Here is an 11,888-nt window from a genome sequence, read left to right on the forward strand (position 1 = left end):
GGGGGGGGGGGGGGGATGGGACAGGGTGGGAAATTGAAGTTGGGCAGCTCCTGCCCCGGCTCCTGGTCATCTTCCACCACTCTGCCCACCCAGTGCAATAAGCAGCCACCAGCAGACAGCTGAGTAAGTGGAAGGTGACCGGGAGCTGGAATCCCATGTGTTGGGGCAGAAGCTACAGCTTTCCCTCTGCCTGGAGCAGTGCAGCAGAGGCAAAGGATGGAGGAACCACTGGAGGTAGAGGGAGCTGAGCAGCACCCGGGCAGCTGCAGCAACAGTGAGAGCAGCCCTGCCAGGAAGCTGTGCACATTGACCAGGGCCAGGGCAGTACGAGTGGGAGCGTGGGGCAGGCTACCCCAGAGTGGACTGGAAGGGGTTAGGTCCCATGCAGAGCACTGTAGGGGCAGCTGTGGGTTGTTTGCGGGGGAAGAATGCACCTGTACCACAACGCCTGTGTGAGCTCTGCTGCATGTGCCCCCTGCCCACCCTCCTTCCCCCCACCTCCAGCCAGCTCCCAGGACCTAGTGTGTGGGCATCCCCATGCCCTACACACACATGCACACACCTGTCCCCCACACACCCACCCACAATATATAAGAGTAAGGCTTTCTTTTGAGCTATTGTGCAATCGCCTTTATACACAACACTCAAAAAAACATAGATCAGGACAAAAACTATTTTTGAAATAAAATTCAAGTACCTTATAGTAGATATTTGATTTTTAGTATATGATTTGTTCTTTGTGTACATTTTGTGAAAACAATGTCTTCTGAAATATTTTGTGTGTGCAGCCCTAGACAGCACCCCAAAACTCATTAAGTGGCCCACCAACCAAAATAATTGCCCACTCTTATCTTACACTGTAAAATTTCACTGCTCTGAGCTAGAGAAAGCAAAAGAGGCAACTGCATTTAATTAAATAAATTTATTTAGTCACTATGGAGTAATAATACTTTTTACAAGCTGTTCATTTTGGCTCACACACAAAAATATTAAGGGTGATAAATTATAATATTTGAAAAGTTTACTAGAAGATATCCATGAAATGTTATTAAATCAAGTTTGGTCAAGACAGCATAAATTTTATAAATTATGCTTTTTGTAACTGTAGCTAATGTTTCAAGAACTTATCTTTTAAGCTTTTATAGGTATGTTAAATAATACGCTTGTAGAAGTAATACAACATTCAATAATAGAAGTAAAATATTCAGGCCATGATCCTGGGTTGCATGTCAGCTGCATTTCTTCCTCCTTTCAATAATGAAGCCATGATATTTCAAGTGAAAGGAAGAAAAGACCAAATCAACAGTATATACAAATTAGTATTATATAAATTTTCCATATGAGTAAAGTATCCATTAAGTGAAGAAATAACGAGTGCCTATAATATTCTTTTGTAGAATGTCATGTACATTTTGACCTGGATGTTATTATTGAAGGCATCAAAATTCTAGGCCAGCACCACAAGTCATAAAAGGTTTAGAGGGCACACTCTTACAAGCTTATTTATAAGCAGTCTCATCAATAATGTGTGTTTCTGTGTTACTACTAATGAATCCAAGCTGTATTTGGAAAAGCTTTGGGAGTCAAAGTGGGTCAGCCAAAACAAAAACAAACACTTAAGGATATTCACCCCTCTTAATGAAGTCAGAAATACTTCTCCTATGACTGTGCAAATAAGGAAATTTAAATAGGTATTGATGAAATGTCTCCCTCAAATGCAAGGCATTCACTATAAAAGGGGCAAAAAAGCTGAGAAAAAATGAAAATTCAAATGAATAGCTGCTGGCTTTCAGGAAACGAAGAATGTTGCTTTAGGCATTTTCATCGTCCTCATCTGTCAAATTTACCAAGTATGTCTAATCAGATAGCTCTACTTTCTGATGATATAGTAGTTATATAGTGGTTGACTAAATAATGCCATTGAGATGTCCTGGCTAGTCCCTTCCTTTAAGATCAGCTGAAACTTTTTTACATTTTGCTCACGGGACTTATCATCCAGCTACTGAAACATGAAATACGGTTATCATATTATCCTATCAGATCAGCAAGCACAAATATTTTGACATTTCTTAATGAATTATATCTGTACCATACTGAAAATTCAGCCCTGTGTCTATTTTAAAGCATATAAAGTTAGCCTAGGTATTCTACTGCTGCCATTAAAGAGATTTATATTAAATAATGATTAAAAAGTAGATGATCCCCTTATTAGCCATGAGCAGTGAGCAGTAGTTAGCCATGTTAGTCTGAAGTCATGCAGAAGGTTCATATTCAGCTTATGGTCTATTGTAACCCCAGGTCCTTCACTGCAGTACTGCAGCCTACTCAGTCATTATTGTTTCCCTACTGTTCCTTTTAACCATCTAGCTGGAGCTACTTTTCCTAGTGTATGGAAACTTTGCTTAAAGCACCGAAAACAAATATATTTGTTTAAACATTTTTCCTCAAAAGTTAATAAGGCCTACTTATATTAGAATAGGTTATGCATTCATGAAGTTATAGGTACCAAGGTTACCAGGGCTGTAAATTTACTGGGCATCTGAGGACTAAATAGGGGCTCTAAATTGAAGCAGTGGCTTTTAAAAAACACCACTTCAATTTAGGGCTGATTAAACCCCCGTGTCATGCACACAGCCTACTAACTAACCTACTCAACCTGGGGGGAGGTGGGTAGTGGAGTCCCCCAGGGCTTGGTCCTGGGGCCTGCGCTGTTCAATTTCTTCATCAGCGATCTGGATGATGGGGTGGAAAGTAACCTGTTTAAATTTGCTGATGACACCAAAATCTGGGGGGAGGTGAGCACGCTAGCAGGGAGGGAGAGATTGCAGAGGGATCTGGATAGGTTACAGGGGTGGGCTAACAGGAACAGGATGCGTTTTAACACGGACAAGTGCAGGGTGCTGCACTTGGGCAGTAGGAACCAGCAGCACACTTACACAATGGGGAACTCCTTACTCGAGAGCACGGAGGCAGAAAGGGATCTTGGAGTCATTATTGACTCCAAGATGAACATGGGCCGACAATGCGAGGTCATGGTTGGCAGGGCTAACCGGACCTTGTCATGCATCCACAGGTGCATCTCGAGTAGAGCCAAGGAGGTGATCCTCCCCCTCTACGCGACGCTGGTCAGGCCACAGCTGGAGTATTGTGTCCAGTTCTGTGCGCCCCATTTCAAGAGGGATGTGGACAACATGGAGAGGGTCCAGAGGAGGGCCACCCGCATGATCCGGGGACAACAGGGCAGACCCTACAGTGAGAGACTGCGGGACCTGAACCTATTCAGCCTCCACAAGAGAAGGCTGAGGGGGGACCTGGTGACCGTCTATAGACTCACTAGGGGGGACCAGAAGGGTTTGGGGGAGACGCTGTTTCCCCTAGCGCCCGCTGGCATAACAAGGAGTAATGGGCACAAGTTGATGGAGAGGAGGTATAGATTGGACATCCGCAAAAACTACTTCACGGTTAGGGCGGCTAGGAGCTGGAACCAACTTCCAAGGGAAGTGGTGCTGGCCCCTACCCTGGGGGTCTTTAAGAAGAGGCTGGATGCCTACCTGGCTGGACTCGTTTGAGTCCCGTTTCTCTTTTTGGGGTTTTTTGTTGTTCTCCTGCCCTGGCGGGGGGTTGGGCTAGAAGATCTACTAGGTCCCTTCCAACCCTTAATCTATGAATCTATGAATCTATGAACTTACATGTTTCTCTGGCAGGGAGGGGAGGATGAGCTGCTGGTGGGCAGAGTAGTCCCTGGGCTGCAGGGGGGGTCCTGGTGCTTCCCTCCCTGGCAGCTGCAGCCCCCACCAGGTGGTACCTGCTGACAGGCACCTGGCTTGGGTGGTTTTGGGGGGCACCACAGCTGAGGAGGGAAGCACCGGGCCCTCACACAGCTCAGGCAGGTAGGCAGGCTCTGGGGAGGTGGGGGGTGGGAAGATCAGGTTCACTGCTTTTCTTGGGCAGAGCCTGCCTTCCCAGGCTGCTGTCAGTCTGCCTGCAGGGCTTCCTGCAGAGCCGTGGAACTGCATGGAGACCAACGCTTCACTCCAAGGCTGTAGGGGCAGCAAACTAGAGCTCCTTGAAGAAGTCCTAGTTTGCTGCACCCCAAGTCATTTAAGGTGCATTACACCAGCAAATTTCCTACAGTGGCTGGAATTAATGTTGCCAAGGCATGCAAACACCGACACCATTAAAGTGGTGCAAAAGCATTTAGCCTGCTTTAAAGTGTTGTGCACAGACACCTCTCATTTAGTCTACACACAGGGACTGTCACTAAAAACATCAGGCAAAATTTGCTATCAGTAAAGGTCATACAAAAGCTTTAGCCATCAGTAAAACACTGAGCAGCCACAGATTGATCGAAGCTCCAACAGACAGAGCAGAGCAGTGCTACCTGGTGTCTGAGCAGGAGTTCACTTGCAGCACCCCGCAGGGAGTATTCTCCCAGTCATGTGCTGCTGTTGCTATGTCCCAGGCTGTCTCTGATACTGCTGGGTCACAGTTAGGCTTTTTTGGGAGTGGTCTGAGCTGGGATGGGAGGAGCATGGCTGGTAGGAATAAAGCTGGGGGGGTGAGCTGGGGGATAGCTTGGTGCTGGGTGCAGTTGGGTGGTGATAAGAGGGCCTCTGGTGGGTGGGGGGCACAGTGTAAAACCAACGCTAGCTAAGGAGGGTTGCCAACCCAAGAAAGTTTTGAATGCAAACTTTTTACTGACTACTAAAACTTGGACTTCTTTACTATGGTTAATGTTAAACCCTTCTATTTGAACCCAGCTGTTCTAACTGGGGTCTGGCAGCAGAGCAGGACCTGGTAGAAGAGTTATGTTTATGTTATGTAAAGCATATAATGGTAAAAAATGTGTCAGTAAAAAAAATTGGCTGTCAGTAAAAAGCTTGCAAATTGTCAATCAACTCTGATTGATGAGCTCATTGTTGGTGGCCTGAAACTTACAGAACAAGGCATGCACTCACAATCTGCTAGGAAGCCTGGTACGATTATTTATATTACACAATAAATATTTTAACAAGGTCAACATTCCTAGCATTCATTACTTTCTACTCAGTGGGCACATCTACATGTTCAATTAATGCAGTTTAGGTAATGCATATTAAATCTAGTACCTGCACTGTGAGCCACTGGAAAAATGTGAATTAGTCTATTTTAATGTGCATTAGCTAAAGAGATGGTTTTTTGCGATGCTGTAATGCTCATTAAAATAAGCTAATGTGCATTAAAGTGCCCATGTAGATGCACCCAGTGTTTCCTTAAAGAAGCCTAATTTGGACACTGGGTATATCAAAAGGAGAGTGCATTATAGTTTTCCGAATTTAGAGTCAAACACAAAACTGAGCTTGGAGGATCTTTTCATTCTCAGTTGGATGTTTCTCTCCATAACAAAACTAAAACTTTATGCCATTCACAGGAGTAATGCAAGTAATAGACAGTGGCCATATTAATCACTGATAAAGTACCGATCTATTCAGAATACCTCATAATCACGGAACAGAAATTAGATACACAAAAGACAAAAAGGCAGGCTGTACAACTGTGTGCATGGACAACTCTACAGAAAGAGCTTAAGTTTAATAGATTGGGGATGAGGTACAGTACAATTAAACTTTAGGTACAAGGAAACTTTCACGATAATTATCTCAATATGTTTGGATCTAAGTTAGTGGTATTACCAGTCCTATCCTCCTGGAACACCTTATTCAGGCATCTAAAAAAGAAAAGAACTAACCATGAAATATTCCTGTCAAGTTAACTCTTCACAAAGAGAAGCGATAGTCTAAGTGACTTGCATGAAAAGACAGTTTTTGGAAAGCTTTGGAGCAGAAAAGTATGACAGCACATTAGAAACAAAACAAAACTGTTACACACAAGTGTTCCAAAAATCTAATAGAAAAGGGCTCATCCGTAAAATCCACGATGGGTTATCACGTAAGCCTGTATTCTTCACCCTTCCCTCCCCCACAGGTTTATGGAAAGAGAAAAAATGTCACTATAAGGCAACCTTTTCCTGAGGCATTTATTAAAACTTTACAAATGTCAAAACAGTCCAGAGCACAGAAAGCATCACCAGCAAGGAAAACTCTGTATGCAGTTCTGAATGTAGTTTAACAAGCAAGACATTTGAAGGGTCAAATTCTGCCCTTATTTCCACCCAAAACTCCCATTTGAAATATATGGGCCTCCAGAGCTGTAAATCAGAGCCAAATTTAGCTCTAAATCCAGACTGTAACATATAGGGGCTCTTTCTGGTTTGAATACTGATTTAGAAAAAATAAAATGAATAAGAAGAAACAAAACAATTACAAAGGGATAATACTCAGCACTAAATAGAACAAAATTTCTAGATAGCTAGACGAGGGGTTGTCAACTAGGGGTACACATACCCCTGGGGGTACTTGGACTGGTCCTAGGGGGTATGTGTAGGCGGCTGGAGACAGAGCACCGCCGCCTTCTAGGAGTTGGGCCAGGGTGGGGCGAGGGCAGCGGTGCCCCTCTGTGAGATGGGGAAGCTTGCACATAGTGGCCACCACCGCTGCCACAGACCAGCCCAGTGAGCTTCCCCACCCCACAGAGGGGAGCTATTGCCCTCACCTCAGGCCAGTGAGTTTCCCCACCCCACCCCAGCTCTGCTCCTGGGAGGTGGAGGCACTCTGTCCCTGTGCACCATCCCTGCCTCCCTTCTCCGTGTCCAGCTGCATGCTGATCCCTTCCTCCCCGCACTCAGCATTTGGCCGCATGCTAAGCCCCCACCCTGCTTGGCATCAGGCTGCTGGGGGTACTTAAACTAAAAAAGGTTGAAAACCCCTGAGCTAGACAATAACATATTTTTTCGATATAAAGACTTTGCCTTTTGTACAAATAGTCAGTATTAATATATTTCTCTGTCACTACCATTAAATTAATCCTCATTTTGTTTTTGAATGTGTATTCACCATGCATCAAGAAGAGGTGTCTGTTTAAGTGGAAGGCTAAGAGAAATAAAAATGTGTAGAAATACCAACTAATTCCTTACCCAAGACCAATGCCTAATCCTGGTTGCTCAAAATGGCATGATCCCAGAAGGATGACTAAGATCACAGGCTTCTTCCTTTTAACTAATAAAATGTCAACCATTTAGAATGGAGGGTAATAACTGTATTTGAACCTTAGTTTTATTTTATTTGAGCTAGTTTTATTTTATTTGAACCTATATTTGAACCAAAAATGCCAGTGCCTTTGGGGTTACTTGGAAATCTAGTCAGAAAAAGAACTATCATGAGAGATTCTTATAAATATCTTTGAATGAGTAAGTCAAAAATGCAAACTTGGTGTTAATGTTAATCTAAACTTCGCTCTTTTGGCTGCTGTCTAGCTACCATCTTCAGTGTTAGATATTATATACAAGAGTCTGACCAAACATTGGACTAATGTATCCTTTGTGAGTCAAACTAAAGAGAATAAGCCCATCCAAACTCATTTATGAAAACTCCTAGAGTTACTGAAAATTAACTTAGGATAGAGAAATAAAAAAGTTTTTAAAAATTGCAATGAATGTCAAGTCACTAGGAAATTGAGGTGATTATTATACTGCAGCATTCAGTGGCAGAATTGATATAACAATGGGCTCAAAAAGTTGCAATTGAATCACAATCTCATTATTAAATGCAAGAGCACATGTGCTAGACACGAGAGTGCTTTTTACATCTAAAATAATCATTTTAGATTGTATGCACTTTGGAACAAGGTTCACCATGGACTTGTACAATACCCAGTCATATGGGACCTCAATAGTCCTTTAGTTGCTGCTGCAAAATAACAACTCAAATAAAACAACAGCTGCAACAGCAATATACCTCCAACAGTTACAACAGGAATACACGTCTTGGTAATTAGGAATCTTTTTACCACCACTTTCTACTCATCTATGTGACAGTAATCACAAACTTTCAATTTAAGTGGGAGATTTAATAAACAAAGAAAATTACAAGAAACAAATGTTTAATGTTGAATCCAACATTAGAGATTTAAGATAATTTTCCAGTTAAATCTGTTTTGTCAGACAATTCTGATTGATTAAAACTGAAAATATTTGTGAGTAGTTAATTTTTGTGTATCTTCTAATTTGAATCTATATTTTTAAAAGCTGAGAATGTTTAAAAATTTGTTTCAACACTCTCAAAATAAAAACAGGTTTCAATTTTTTATATGAAACTATTTTATTACCTTCATGTTTAGGACCTTTATTACCACATGAAGTTTAGGACCTTCATGTGGTAAAATGATTAGCATTTTGTTTGATTCAAATAATTCCCCCCCCCCCAAGATTTTTTAGTCAATTTAAAATGTTTTAAGATTTTTTCATTGTGTCAGAAGACGAATAATTTCAAAATCTTGAAAACTCTTGTGGGGTGAAAAAAACAGAAATTATGCAGCATCAGTAATAATATTAGTAATGATAGCTGTTCACATCTTTTGTAGTTCTTGTTTTAGTCTAGGCTTTCAATACAAGTTTGCCTAAGTAAAGAACAAACAAGAGCTAATAAAAGGTCTCAATATTTCACACAGGATATTGACAGAATTATTATTTCAGCCGCTGAATACTTGCGAAATAACGATCACAAATCTATTCTTCTGTCATGTTTTAAATGACCTTGACCCACATTTTGTTGTTTTGAGTTCCATGTCTCAGTATTGTGACCTTTACAAATACAAATCCTATTTTTACATTATTGCCTCTGCGGTATTCACCATCTAAGCTGTTCTCTCTCTCGTTTCCACTAAATGATGTATATTAAGTTACTTGAATCTCTTAGAATCCCTTCTATTTGTACCTTTTCTGCAAACTGTTTCAGAATTACCTACAGAAAACCTTAATGCTAAGATCAATGGTCCAAGGAAACCACCAAGCTTCACACCAAGGCTTTTCCCACCTGCACCAAACAATTTAGTTTTTCTAGATCTGATAATATTAAGATATTTGTGTTACTGTTGCCAAATTCTTCCTCACTTATACCTCCTTCAGCAACCTGATTAAAGTAACTTACTTCATTACCCATGTTTTCACTTCTGGAGAAACTCAGAGCTGTGAAGAGGAATAGCAAAAACCCATGCCCCTAAGGTTTAAATGAGACCAAGGGGTCAGCATTGGTCTTGCAGAGGTTAGTAGTAAGCTAATAAATTTTGCCATCCCTTAAATTATACTGAAGTAAAGTTAGATCCCCAACTTTCCATACAACCCAAGCTAAAGATATGGCAGGACATTATCACTTAAGAATGTATTCATTTTACATCATACTGCATTTTGGTTCAGACAGCGAAGTACTGAAATTACAAAGGATGTAGTACCCAGATTAGTGAAGGAAATTATGGATAAGACGGGTGCAAAAGCATCTTTGCATTGACAAAATCTTCAGTTTTTTTAATTCATTGTAGATTTTTTGCTTTTTCTGATTAGAGAAAATTCACCAGATAAAAGCTGTCTAGCCCAGGTGCCTCTCACAGCATGTCTCAGAGGTACAACCATAAGCAGAATTGCCAATAAAAATGGTCAGTGTCTTTTAATCCCTTAATTTTACAACAAGGAATGTAGTCAGTAAAATGTATAGGAATTTTTATTTTTGTGTGTTGAAAATACAGAGGAAAGTCTTTTTGGGAAACTAAACTCTAATTACTGTGTCCCTACAGAAAGGCTAATGATACTGTAACTCGATATAATAAGCATGTAGCATTTCTCATAGTAGATTACTGTTAACATACATCACAAAAAAATCTCAAGAATGCAGTTTCTACCGATTTCAATCAGTGTAGTGGGAACACTCTGGGAAAAACAGGCTAATGCAGATTCTAGTACTTGCTTCTCTATTCACAGAATTAAAGCTGTGAGTAAATTCCTGTGCACCTACATTTGAATTTAGAAGTGGCCTTACATTAAATTAGGAAATAGGTCACATCCATATGATTCAGTATAGTGCCTGGTCTTGGGTTCAATTACTCCAGTGATGCACCATAAAACTAATTCAGAATAGTATAAGACATGAATCTAGCGCCTTGACACGTTACATTTAAGTTGCAGTTAACAGGTTAATTGCACCTTATACAGTAACTGACCACATGTGCAACTCAATTTAGGGTGTTATAATGAAGTACGAGAGCCACAAAGTTATTCCACATATAATATGGAATAACCCTGTGACTTGTTTGTATCACACCGTAAATTGAACGTGAGGCTGGGACCTGGGAAAACCCCATATGCTGCTCAGCTGGGGGTTTGACAGGTCCTAGTGCACAGGGAGCCTGACATATGGCTGCTGCAGTCCAGTGCTGGACTCCCTGCACATGAGCAGCACATGAGGCAGTACATGAGCTGGGCAGCACACGAGGTTTTATAGTCCCCATACACATGGAACCTGTCATCAGGCTACTGGTTCTGTACTACCTGTGTACAGGGAGCAATAAAACCATGTGTGCTGTCCAACTGGGAAGCACATGAGATTTATACAGTTCCCCATGCACCAGGAGCTGTTGGTACATATGGTTTTACGGCTCCCAGTGAACCAGGAACCCAGCACCAAGCTGTCATAGCCCAATGCTCTCCCCTACCCTGGGGATCTTCAAGAGGAGGTTGGATGGGCATCTGGCTGGGGTCATTTGAACCCAGCACTCTTTCCTGTCTATGCAGCGGGTTGGACTCGATGATCTATTGAGGTCCCTTCCGACTCTAACATCTATGAATGCCAAGCTGACTGTCTGCTTGTTTTGTTCTTGGCCCCACCTGACAATCAGCTTATTGGTTTCACCTTCATAGTAGAGAAGGAGCTTGGCTCCCCCTACACCAGCAAGTAAGGCATTATTGTGATCTCCCTTCTCTGTCTGCGATCCCAGGACAGTCAGGGTGGGTAGCAACAAGTAAGCAGGGGTTGGGGTGGGGGAAGTGAGGTGTGCTGTGGAGGGTGCTGTGGAGGGCATGGGGAGGCAGTGGTGGGGAGTGGAGTGTTTAAGCTAAGGTGCAGCCTACCATGGTCACACCTTAGTGCAACATGAGCTGGGTAGCACAGGTCAGAGATAACCCTGCCCTGGAACTGTGTAACTTTAAGCCACATAAGGAGTGCTTAAAACTAGTTCCAAGCGTTAATGTACAGACAATCCAGGGGTTAAAAGAGCTCCAGGAGCCAGCCATAATTACAGTATAACAAGGCCCTGTTGCATCACCTCCTGGGGCTTTTTGAGGGCTGCATTTAGTAGCAGAAGTAGCATTTAGTACTGGGCCATAATCCCTGCCCTCTTCTTAATTGTCATCATTCTCCTACCTCAGAAAATAATGGTGTCATAACTAACAGAGCATGAGAGCACCTTATTACAATCTTTATTATGTCCTTTTTTGTGGGTATACAGGTAGGCACAAAGTGAACTTCCCCTAAGCAGGGAAAGCAAAAATTCCACAATGAATACAAAGAAAATAAAGATTCTGTAAGGGCAGAGCAATGATAATATGTTAGGGCCTGTATGCCTGCTCAGTTTTGTTTTCCTGTTTGTTTTTACAAGAATAATCGGTTTTCTGTGTGCTATATTTATCTTAGCTTGGACATTTACTCTTAAATACTTATAGCCAAATTCTAACCCCATCCAAACCTACTGAAGCCATTGGATCACAATTTTACGAGGGACTCTCTAGTATTCCCGCTCATATTATAGGAATAGGATGGGGTTTAACACAGACAAGTGTAAAGTGATGCACCTGGGGAGGAACAATCGGCACCATACATACAGGCTGGGGAACTCCCCTCTAGTCAGCACGGAGGTGGAAAAGGATCTGGGAGTCATTATTGACTCCAAGATGAACATGAGTCGGCAATGTGGGGAGGCGGCTAGGAAGGCCAACTGCACCTTGTCGTGCATCCACAGATGCATCT

The sequence above is a fragment of the Gavialis gangeticus genome, unplaced genomic scaffold (genome assembly GCF_001723915.1).
Source record: "Gavialis gangeticus isolate Ggan-Ray unplaced genomic scaffold, GavGan_comp1, whole genome shotgun sequence".
NCBI classification, from domain to species: domain Eukaryota; kingdom Metazoa; phylum Chordata; order Crocodylia; family Gavialidae; genus Gavialis; species Gavialis gangeticus.